The sequence below is a fragment of the Silene latifolia genome, chromosome 9, assembly GCF_048544455.1.
Source record: "Silene latifolia isolate original U9 population chromosome 9, ASM4854445v1, whole genome shotgun sequence".
In the NCBI taxonomy this organism is placed as follows: domain Eukaryota; kingdom Viridiplantae; phylum Streptophyta; class Magnoliopsida; order Caryophyllales; family Caryophyllaceae; genus Silene; species Silene latifolia.
The window spans coordinates 27,642,818-27,654,413 of NC_133534.1; the positions used below are offsets into that span (position 1 = coordinate 27,642,818).

Here is an 11,596-nt window from a genome sequence, read left to right on the forward strand (position 1 = left end):
TTAGATGAGGACTCATGGACTCATCTAAACTAAGTGGACTTAGTTGAACCTAATTCTATATATATATATATATATATATATATATATATATATATATAAATAGGATCCTGTGCGAACTGAAAGTTCGGTGCGAACTGTACGAACTACCTCTCATCCATCAGATCAATTTAATATTAAACGCTAATATTAACTCTTATTATATGGCATCTCTCTCCTCCCAAACTATACCACTAACAGGTTATCACTTATTACACTGGCACCAACTACTCCACTATGGGCCACCGCTGACGCCACCGGAAACGGCCGACTCAACGACGCCAGAGTAACGACCAGCTATAGCGCCAACCTAAATTCCCCCATATCATCTTTCCTACTCTAATTAATGGTCTATAGTGGCTCGTCGGCGAGGATTGTAGAGTCGATGGAGGGTCATGTCGTACTTTCGACGAGGATGGCATCATCTTGACAACTTCGTTGGCTTATTTTCTTTCTAATTTTGTTTCATTTTTTATTGATCTGGTTGGTTATCGACGATAGTGGAGGAAGTGAATGACAAATGAAGGAGAAAATCGTCGACACCGGAGAAGGGAATACGAGTGACGTCGTTCTAGGATAGGTGGGGATGGTGGTGCAATTTAAAGGGATTGATGATTAATGATATTCCCGGCGCCGTCTGTGGATGCCGGCGGTGTTGTCGGCGTAAATCTAGGTGGCCAGATTTTTTGTGGTTTCCGATGCGTCGGGTTGCTAGGGGTGATTATTGTATAGGGTGGTCGGATGTATGACCAGCAATCTGATGATTGGAGCTAGAGTACTCGCCAGCCACTGCTGCATCGGCAATGTGGTGGTTGTAAGGGCGTTGGTGGTTGGCTGGTTGTGTCCGGTTGGTTCATGATTGGGTGACAGAATGCGAATACATACAACACCATTTCAGATACACATATGTATCACTCGGATACACAAATCGAGATGTGTATCTGGAGTGTCGATTTGTGTATCTGATTGTTGAATGCAGATGTTGCGGACATAGCAATAATTTCGCGAAAGCATGGAGTTGCTAGCAATCTGTTTTCATGCTTAATGTTCAATGAGTTAGATGCATATAATCATATAGATCAGCTTGCATTTCCACTTGACGTTATATGGATACTCCTACAATATAAATGGCAGAGGCAAACATTTTTGTTGCTATTCACATACAAATGTCAATTTTATCTCAATAAGTCTAGAAATTAAGAACCAAGCTAACATATCTGCTTAGAACGAGTAAGTGTTTTCAAGACCGTAATAAGCATGAAACCGCTCTAAACAACACAAAACCCGTATCCAATAAGAATTTGATCCCATTAAGTTGATAGATACAAACCATTAACATGCTATATACACTCCTTTAAGGTTTTAGATACATACCTCTAACTAGCTAGATACACTCCTTTAAGTTTGTAGATACATTACTTTAAATGGCTAGATACACTCCTTTAAGTTGTTAGATACATACCTATAGCTAGCTAGATACACTCCTTTGAGTTGCTAGATACAAACCATTAGCATGCTGGATACACCCGTTTAACTTGCTAGATACATACCTCTAGCTAGCTAGATACACTCCTTTAAGTTGCTAGATACAAACCATTAGCATGCTGGATACACCCGTTTAACTTGCTAGATACATACCTCTAGCTAGCTAGATACACAAACTCCTTTAAATTTTTAAATACATACCATATATTTTTTTAAGTTGCTACATACAAACCTCTAACTAGCTAGATACACTTCATTAAGTTGCTAGATACATACCTCTAGCTATCCAGATACACTTCATTAAGTTGTTAGATACATACATTTAGCTAGCTAGATAGGGTACTTTAAGTTGCTAAATATATATCACAAGAATGACAGTCTTTCTATATAATAAACATCTATAGAATTTTCCATCATGTATAATAAAATCAATGTTTCCATCGTATAGGCGCCATCATATATAATGTACGAACTTTCACTGGAGATGACCTCTCATAATCAGTGCTACCAATATTATACACATCTACACAATTTTGTAGAGCCAAATACATATTCCAATCCAAAATCCAAGCAAAAATAAATAATCTATGATAAAACAACAATACAAAAATTATAGCATATGTGCTAAAATCCATCTAAATTATATACAAAAAAACACAAGGCCTCACTCCAAGCTTTCTTTCTATGTTCCATACATTAGTCTCAAAGTAAAACATAAAGGGAAAAATTAGTACAACCAAAATTCACTAATTAAGTGCTTATAAAAATAACTCGACAAGAGGTAGGAAAGAACGATAAAATATAGAACGATAAAACCAAGGTTCGTGATTCACTTATCAGAAAATGAATCATACTATATAATAAAAGCCTGAGATAAGTAATACAATCATGATTTGTGTTACATAGAACCAAAATTGAACTGAATACTCTTTGGCTTGAGAACATGACAAATTAAGCAAAATCACTCACTAAATTGCATCTGCTTCTTATATTATGAGATAACATGTAGGTTGACAAAATTATCAACGCAAATTTCATTTGGGATAACTCGAAACAATCTAGCGATATATAGTTAATTTGCCAATAATGAGAAGAAAGTAAATGTTGACAAAAAGGATCAGATCAAAGAAAGTACGAAAACTAAGACAAATAATGGAACAGAATGAAGTGCTAACCTTGGCAGAAACAAGACATGGTGGTTGATCAGTTGTTCTGACCTGCAAGTAACAGGGAAGAGATGATTAAAACAATGGCACACATACGAATTTTCAATTATAGTAGGAAGTGCATCATGTCCATTTAACTGTAATCAACATTCAATTACCCAATGTTGCATAACACCCCATTGCTCTTTTATACATTCAGATACAGCTCAATATCCAATCTAGTATTCTAGCCTCACTAGTCACAAGCTGAGCACAGCCATTTATTCCGTCAGGTCCTTACCCCCAATAATCTATAATAGAAGTATTTAAAGCGCTTCAGAGGGTAATCTCATTTCTCCATTGTTAGCCCAAGTCATATTTTACAAGCATTGGTGGCTTGTTGCTAACAAAAATTGCAATATTTAGTATTGCACGCATCCTTTTGTATCGCCGCCCTTTACAAGAATATCGTAAAAACAGAACCTTTTGATAACTAGGACTTTACACAATATTAGAGTAAAATCGCCTCACAAGAGACTAATTGACTAACTTTTGCATCTACAATGAATACCCAATTCATGATCATAAACTAACACTTATTCCGATTTGGGTTCGTGTCTTTGACGGATAATCTATCGTTAACTCGTAATCAAAATAAACGGTTCAAAGCTTGGGGTTATTTTCCATGGTTGAAACCACTGATTCAAAATTAAATATGGACATTCTGTTAAATTTTCATTTGTTTTGAACAGTCTCATAATCTACTCCTCGGAAAATCCGTTATAACTAGAAAATGATGTACATAACTAGAGTAGTATGGTGCTGGGATAAGAAATGTGTCACCACGTTACCGAGACAGAAGGCAAGAATTTCAATTGCAGAAGTTGTGCCAATCGTCAATACGAGTTGTAAATTTATAATGGATCAATGTCAATATTACCCATAACCTTAGACATGAAATTGGACATTGTCTGCAAAAGCAAGACTACAGTTAACTCAGAATTATGTGGTTGGGAATTACCGTTCAGCTAGCTCAATTTCATCCCAAGATACTATACAAACGGATACTATAAGTATACAAATTTTAATGACCAATTTTTATAAACCCTAATTTTCAATTAGAATTCATACCTAAAGATCAAATTTTTTGATTATAATCTTATGTTTTCTAATAAAACTACTTAAATCTTTACCATTGAATAGATTCAAAATACTAAACAAATTTTCAAAGATTAAAATAAGAATTGAAACTAACCTTTTTTCTATAATAGACTGAAATCCGTTCTTGGGAACGGTGGTAGAAGCGGCGGTGGAAGCGGCGACTGCCAGTGGAAGTCGCGGGTGACAGTGGAGGTGGCGGCCGACGGTGGAAGTGTGAGAGATGATAGCAGTTGAGTGTTTGAGGTGGGTTTGTGGTGGAAGGGTGTAAAATTGTTTCAGTTAGGTAGATAAATAAGAAGCGTAATTGAGAGTGCCCTTAATTGGTTAGTTCGTACGGTTCGCACCGTACTTTAGTTCGCACCTGACCCCGACCCTATATATATATATATATATATATATATATATATATAATATATATATATATATATATATATATATATATATATATATATATATATATATAGTAATAAGATCAAGTAAGTCCATGTCTTACATTTGAGTCCATGAGTCTCATTGTGAGCCTTTGGATGGAGAAGATGAAGGGTTGAGATTGGAAGCAAAAAAAGGAGGATTAATGCATAATTAAACACTCCCCCTCTCTACTTTACTAATCTACACTAATCAATTATTAATCTACTATATAACATTTATTTTTCCACCTACTTCTCTCTCATTCACACAATTCATTTCTCATTTTCTCTACTCCCTCTCTAAAAACCAAATTAATTCAAAATCAAAATAAATAAAAACCCTAAATCTATCTTCCACCACCCACTGCCACTCCCACCATCACTATCCCACCCGACATTACCACCCACAACCCACGCACCCACCAGCCCGACACCAACCCTATGCACCCCCCACGCACCCACCAGCCCGACACCAACCCCATGCACCCACCACACCGCTCCCTTCCACCTCGCACCACCAACACAACCAACCATGAACCCAAACCCAAACCAACCACCCACCACCGCACTCTACACCCGATTCCGACTCGCCCCTTCTACCACCTATGTCACCCCACCTGCACCCCCACGCACCCACCTTATGGCCGTCTTTGAAAAACTAACCCACCTTATCTACGCCACCGAAGCCTCCCTTTCCGCCACCCTCTTCAACTCGCCTCCGTTCCAATCCTTCAACGTCTTTATTCTAGAAGTCCGACTGGTGGTGTTATTGTTCTTTTGGTTTTATTTTCCCTTCTTTTCCCACCTTTTTCGTTTTCAGATCTGTCAATTTTTTTTTTTTTTTTTTTTTTTAAACTTAGTGGCCTGGGGTAGTGGGGTGTGGGGTGGGTAATGTTATAGTTATTGTTTTGTTTTCTTTGCTCTTTCTTCTCCTTGTTTTCACGATCAGTTTTTTTTTTTCGATGATTTTAGTATTGTTGTGTCTTGTTTTGTTTTTCTTTACTTGTTTTGTGTTTGCTTTTTTTTTTTTCAGTGTTTCGTCGTTTTTTTTTTTAAATACTTTAGTTGTGATTGTTGGCTTCTCATTATTTTTTAAATTTTAGATCTAGGTTTTTGAAATAGATCGAAAAAAAAGATCTCACATAAGTTGTTTAATTTTGTGAGATCTTCAATTGTTGTTATATTAGATCGTTTTATTTTAGTCTTAGATCTAATAAATTACACTTGTCTCCATTAAAATTACACTTTTTTCTGCTAAAATTATACTTTTTTCTGCTAGAATAACACTTTTTTCGGCTAAAATTACACTTTTTGTTGTTAGAATTACACTTTTTTCTTTTAGAATTACACTTTTTTCTGTTAAAATTACACTTTTTTCCATTAAAATTACACTTTTTTCTGTTAAAATTATACTTTTTTCTGCTAGAATAACGCTTTTTTCGGCAAAAATTACACTTTTTGTTGTTAGAATTACACTTTTTTCTGTTAGAATAACACTTTTCTTCATTAAAATTACACTTTTTTCTGTTAAAATTATACTTTTTTCTGCTAGAATAACACTTTTTTGGGCAAAAATTACACTTTTTGTTGTTAGAATTACACTTTTTTCTGTTAAAATTACACTTTTCTTCATTAAAATTACACTTTTTTCTGTTAAAATTATACTTTTTTCTGCTAGAATAACACTTTTTCGGCTAAAATTACACTTTTTGTTTTTAGAATTACACTTTTTTTCGTTAAAATTACACTTTTCTCCGCTAAAATTACACTTTTTCTGCTAGAATTACACTTACTACTATTGGACTAATGTTACACTTTCCATGGACTTGGTCATATTCTCATATTCTCATTGGACTAATGTTACACTCTCAATGGACTAAAATTACATTCTCAATGGATGAAATTATACTTTTTACGGACTAAAATTACACTTTTCTCGGACTAAAATTACATTCTCCTTGACTAAAAATAACAATCTCATTGAACTGAAATTACACTTACCTGGACTAAAATAACACTTTTTGTCATTAAAATAACACTCGTAAAATGCTAAATTACAATAACTTGTGATAAAATGACAAAAATTCAAAATATTATTCGTTAAAATCACTCGGAAAAGATTGAAGTTAAACATGTAAAACGCTAAATTCTCGAAAATATTCCTTAAAATTACACTTTTTCCTGTTAGAATTACACTCGTAAAATCCTAAAATGTCGAAAACTTGTCTCGAAAAAAAAAAAACGAAGAAAACCAAAAACGGGAAAAATGTTAACAAAATTTTCATAAACTTTGAAGTATAAGACAAAATATGGTGTTAATTGTGTATGATAATGAATTAGTGAATGTATTATTAAAACTAGAGAGAGAAGTGAATTAATTAGTGTTAAGTGTGTTTTTTTGCTTTCAATCTCAACCTTCCACCATGCATGATCCAAGGGATGTGGGAGGGACTTATGGACTCAAAAAATATAAGGGACTTAGGAGAACTTGACACTATATATATATATATATATATATATATATATATATATATATATATATATATATATATATATATATATATATATATATATATATATATATATATATAGAGCAAAGTTCTTCTAAGTCCCCTTTTTTTTTTGAGTCCATAAGTCCCTCCCACAACCCTTGGATCATGCATGGTGGAAGGTTGTGATTGAAAGCAAAAAACACACTTAACACTAATTAATTCACTTCTCTCTCTAGTTTTAATAATACATTCACTAATTCATTATCATACACAATTAACACCATATTTTGTCTTATACTTCAAAGTTTATGAAAATTTTGTTAACATTTTTCCTGTTTCGGTTTTTTTCGTTTTTTTTTTCCGAGACAAGTTTTCGACAGTTTCGTTTTTTTCGTTTTTTTTTTTCGAGACAAGTTTTCCACATTTTAGGATTTTACGAGTGTAATTCTAACGGCAAAAAGTGTAATTTTAAGAAATATTTTCGAGAATTTAGCGTTTTACAAGTTTAACTTCAATCTTTTCCGAGTGATTTTAACGAATAATATTTTGAATTTTTGTCATTTTATCACAAGTTATTGTAATTTAGCATTTTACGAGTGTTATTTTAATGACAAAAAGTGTTATTTTAGTCCAGGTAAATGTAATTTCAGTCCAATGAGATTGATATTTTTAGTCAAGGAGAATGTAATTTTAGTCTAGAAAAGTGTAATTTTAGTCCAGAAAAGTATAATTTCAGTCCACTGAGAATGTAATTTTAGTCCATTGAGAATGTAACATTAGTCCAATGAGAATATGAGAATCTGAGAATATGACCAAGTCCAATGAGAATATGAGAATATGACCAAGTCCATTGAGAGTATAACATTAGTCCAATAGAGCTAAGTGTGTTATTCTAGCAAAAAAAAGTGTAATTTTAACAGAAAAAAGTGTAATTCTAACAACTAAAAGTATAATTTTAGCCGAAAAATGTGTTATTCTAGCAAAAAAAAGTATAATTTTAACAGAAAAAAGTGTAATTCTAACAACAAAAAGTGTGATTTTAGCCGAAAAAAGTGTTATTCTAGCAAAAAAAAGTGTAATTTTAACAGAAAAAAGTGTAATTCTAACAACTAAAAGTGTAATTTTAGCCGAAAAATGTGTTATTCTAGCAAAAAAAAGTATAATTTTAACAGAAAAAAGTGTAATTCTAACAACAAAAAGTGTGATTTTAGCCGAAAAAAGTGTTATTCTAGCAAAAAAAAGTGTAATTTTAACAGAAAAAAGTGTAATTCTAACAACAAAAAAGTGTAATTTTAGCCGAACAAAGTGTTATTTTAGCAAAAAAAAGTATAATTTCAACAGAAAAAAGTGTAATTCTAACAACAAAAAGTGTAATTTTAGCCGAAAAGAGTGTTATTCTAGCAAAAAAATGTATAATTTTAACAGAAAAAAAGTGTAATTTTAATGGAGAAAAGTGTGATTTTAACAGAAAAAGGTGTAATTCTAACAACAACAAAAAATGTAATTTTAGCAGAAAAAGTGTAATTTTAGTCGAAAAAAGTGTTATTCTAGCAGAAAAAAGTGTTATTCTAGCCGAAAAAAGTGTTATTCTAGCAAAAGAAAGTGTAATTTTAATAAAAAAAAGTGTAATTTTAATGGAAAAAGTGTAATACCTTAAAAATAAGACTATATTTTAAATATATCTAAGATTAAATTCAACAAATAATCTTAGATCTATTTTGTACATCTAAAACTAAAATAAAAAAATCTCACAAAATAAAAATAAGAACTAAGAAAAAAAATATAAAGAAAATATTTCATATTTAGTAGATTTAATATTAAAATCAAAATATAATTTATAATAACAATTCACAACAACAACAACAAAACTTTGAAATCTGAAATTTTTAAAACTAGATATTATGTGAGATCTAAAAATTTAAAATATCTAGTTCATAATAAAAAAAACATGTAAAAAAAAAAGAAAAAAAAAAGAAAAAAAAAATCAGAAAAAAACAAAAAAAAAACGACAGACATACCAAAAACACACACAAACCAAAAACACAGGAAAAAAAAATAAAAAAAAAAATAAAACAACTAAAGTAAACGAGATAGAGAGACACTGGAAGAAGACAAAAATACAAAAAATCAAAAAGCAAATAGGAGATTGGTATTGAGGCAGAGAAATGGACTCAAAAAAAAGAAGAAAAAAAATGGATAAAAGAACACATAAGCCCCTAAGATCTGAAACGAGCCGGAAAGTCGACGGAATACGGGTTCTCGTGATTTTCGTGGGATAGGGCGCGGTTGTTGGTGGTTGTGGGAGGGCGGGTCTTGTTGTTGTGCGGTGGTGTTGGTGCGGCTGAGATGGTGTTGGTGCGGTGTTGTTGTTGTTGGTGCGGCTGAGTTGGTGTCGGGGAGGTGGTAAAGGGGGTGTCGTTGTGCGGTGGTGGTGTCGGGGTAAAGGTGTCGGTGGTAAAGTTGCGGTGGTGGTGTCGTTGTGCGGTGGTAAAGGTGGTAAAGTTGGTGCGGTGGTGGTGTCGTTGTGCGGTGGTGTGGGTAGGCGGGATTTTTTTTTTTTTTTTTTGAATTTTAGGGTTTTTGAGAGGGAGAGGTTTTGAGAGAGAGTGTGAAAGGATATTGTGTGGATGAGAGATAAGTAGGTGGGAGGAAAAAGGTATATATATTAAATTAGTGAATAATTAGGATTAATTAGTGTGGTAGTGAGAGAGTGGGATTTGTTAGCTTTAATCTCCTTTTTTGTGTGTAAATCTCAGCCTTTCATTTTCTTCATCCAATGGCTACAAGGAGGACTTATGGACTCAAAGGTAAGAGGAGGACTCAAATGATCTTTTCTCTATATATATATATATATATATATATATATATATATATATATATATATATATATATATATATATATATATATATATATATATATTTGAGATCCTATGAGAATCACTAACATAATGAGAACCGTGAGAACCACTCATAGATGTTAGATCTCAATTAAATGAAGGGCTGATATTAAGTCAACAAACTCCTAAATTCTTCCAACCCCGTCAGACTCAGTTTACTAAATTTCCCAATCTTACTCTTCTTTTTATTTTTTTCTCTCACACCAATCATCATTCTTTCTTTCTATCCCTTTTATCTTCACATTCCGACGCATTTCAGTCCGATTGAACTCATTCATCAAAATCCGACAACTAGCAATTTCGCTCCTCAAATTCGCTTCAATCGCCATAACCGAGTTTTATTCTACAATTTCAGGTAATATTCTTATCAAATTAATACCAATTATAGCCACTCTTTCTCTAATTTGTTCCTGCAAATTCACTTGTAATTTTTTCGATTATGTTCTGCTTTTAACCCTAATTTCTAGTAATGTCCCAAATTTACGCTAATTGATTGTTACTTTATGTACTTTAATGAGGATCGTAGTCTATTGTTTTGTTAATTTGTTCATGTAATTTTTACAGAGATTAGAGCATAAATCAGTGTTTTCATCAGCTTGTGTCGATCATTTGAACTTCCTTTACAAATCGATATGTGTATCTGAAGGCTTGACTTGTTTGTGTTCAGTCGGAAGATGAAGAGCATCACAGATTGAGTTTTTGTTCGATTAGTATATGGTTCATTGCTCAAGCCTAGGCGATTATCCGGCACTAGGAGTTGTGTGCTAGAACAATATCAGAATGACGAGTTTGCTTTGTCAGGTACTTGATATTTACTCGATTATAAATTCTTTCTACATGGGCGCCATATTTTTTCGGTCTAATGCCATGCCCATTGTTTATTCAAGAGAGTGATTTATTGGGACAACATATACTTTTTAGTTCTCCTGTAATCTTGCATTCTCCACTGTCAAATTGTAAATTTAATGGCCTTATGTGGTTATGAGTCTTATGACTATTGTTCATCAGGCTCTACTCAAATGGTACAATGATGTGTCTCTCTTATAGTTAATATTTGGTAATCTGTCACTATGTGCATATGAATTGTGTAATTAACTACTTATTGCAGGTGAACTTCTTGTAGGTGATTGAGGGTGATTTGGGGGTTACTGAACAAAGGAGTATCATATAGAAAAATCCTTAATGTGCATTTAGTGGTTATTTTGGTTTATCTACGGAATATTTCTATGCATCTAAGGTTCTTTTCTACTGCACAATACTGCCTTTGTGAAAAACTAAGTCTGCAAAGCTCAAATTATAAAAGATTGATGTGTACATCTGTTCTTAGTCCCGTTGACATCCTCTACTTTCTTATAAAAGTGCATTTAGTGCATATGAATGATGTATAGTTATCATTTATTTATATACCCAACTTATTTTATCATCTGATACAAGTGACATGCACTTCCAACAAGTTTTTCTTTTAATTGATTGCGTTCGTTGTTAGTTTATCGCAGATGTTCGTTGAGAATGATTTAATGAAGCATTAACATAAGAGTTTAATTTATACCATCTTTGATATCATATTACCATTTTTACGCTACGAAAACTTACATTTTACTTATTTCAAAAGCCAATTAGCTCAAATGGCAGAGCATTGTGCTAAGCACAAGATGTGGGTTCAACTCCCACATTGGCTAGGAATACTAGTGTTTGTTTAACACTGAGACTGCCAAAGACCGAAGTATATGGTCATAACTCTATGCATAATCTAGTCTTTGAATTTCTGATTACTATGAAGTTATGATTACTACAAAGTCATCACATTGCCTCCTTGGCGCTCAAGCACGCGCGAGTCTAATTATGACATGCTCGTCTTTTGCTCAAGTATGATTATGGCATGTTTAATCTTAGCTGCAGTGTATCGTTACATCTTGACATGTTGCAATTATAGGATTTATTATTTGATAGGCTATATGGGATTTTAACCC

General features: G+C 32.9%; 1 long non-coding RNA gene across 1 annotated transcript; it reads right to left on the reverse strand.

The window, feature by feature from the left end:
• Positions 1-2,018: 2,018 nt before the first annotated feature.
• LOC141602555 (uncharacterized) lies at positions 2,019-4,126 on the reverse strand. Its single transcript, XR_012524521.1, has 3 exons — positions 3,922-4,126; positions 2,697-2,738; positions 2,019-2,222 (listed from the first exon to the last, which is right to left on the reverse strand). It is a non-coding gene; the product is annotated as an uncharacterized LOC141602555 (long non-coding RNA).
• Between the last annotated feature and the right edge of the window lie 7,470 nt (positions 4,127-11,596).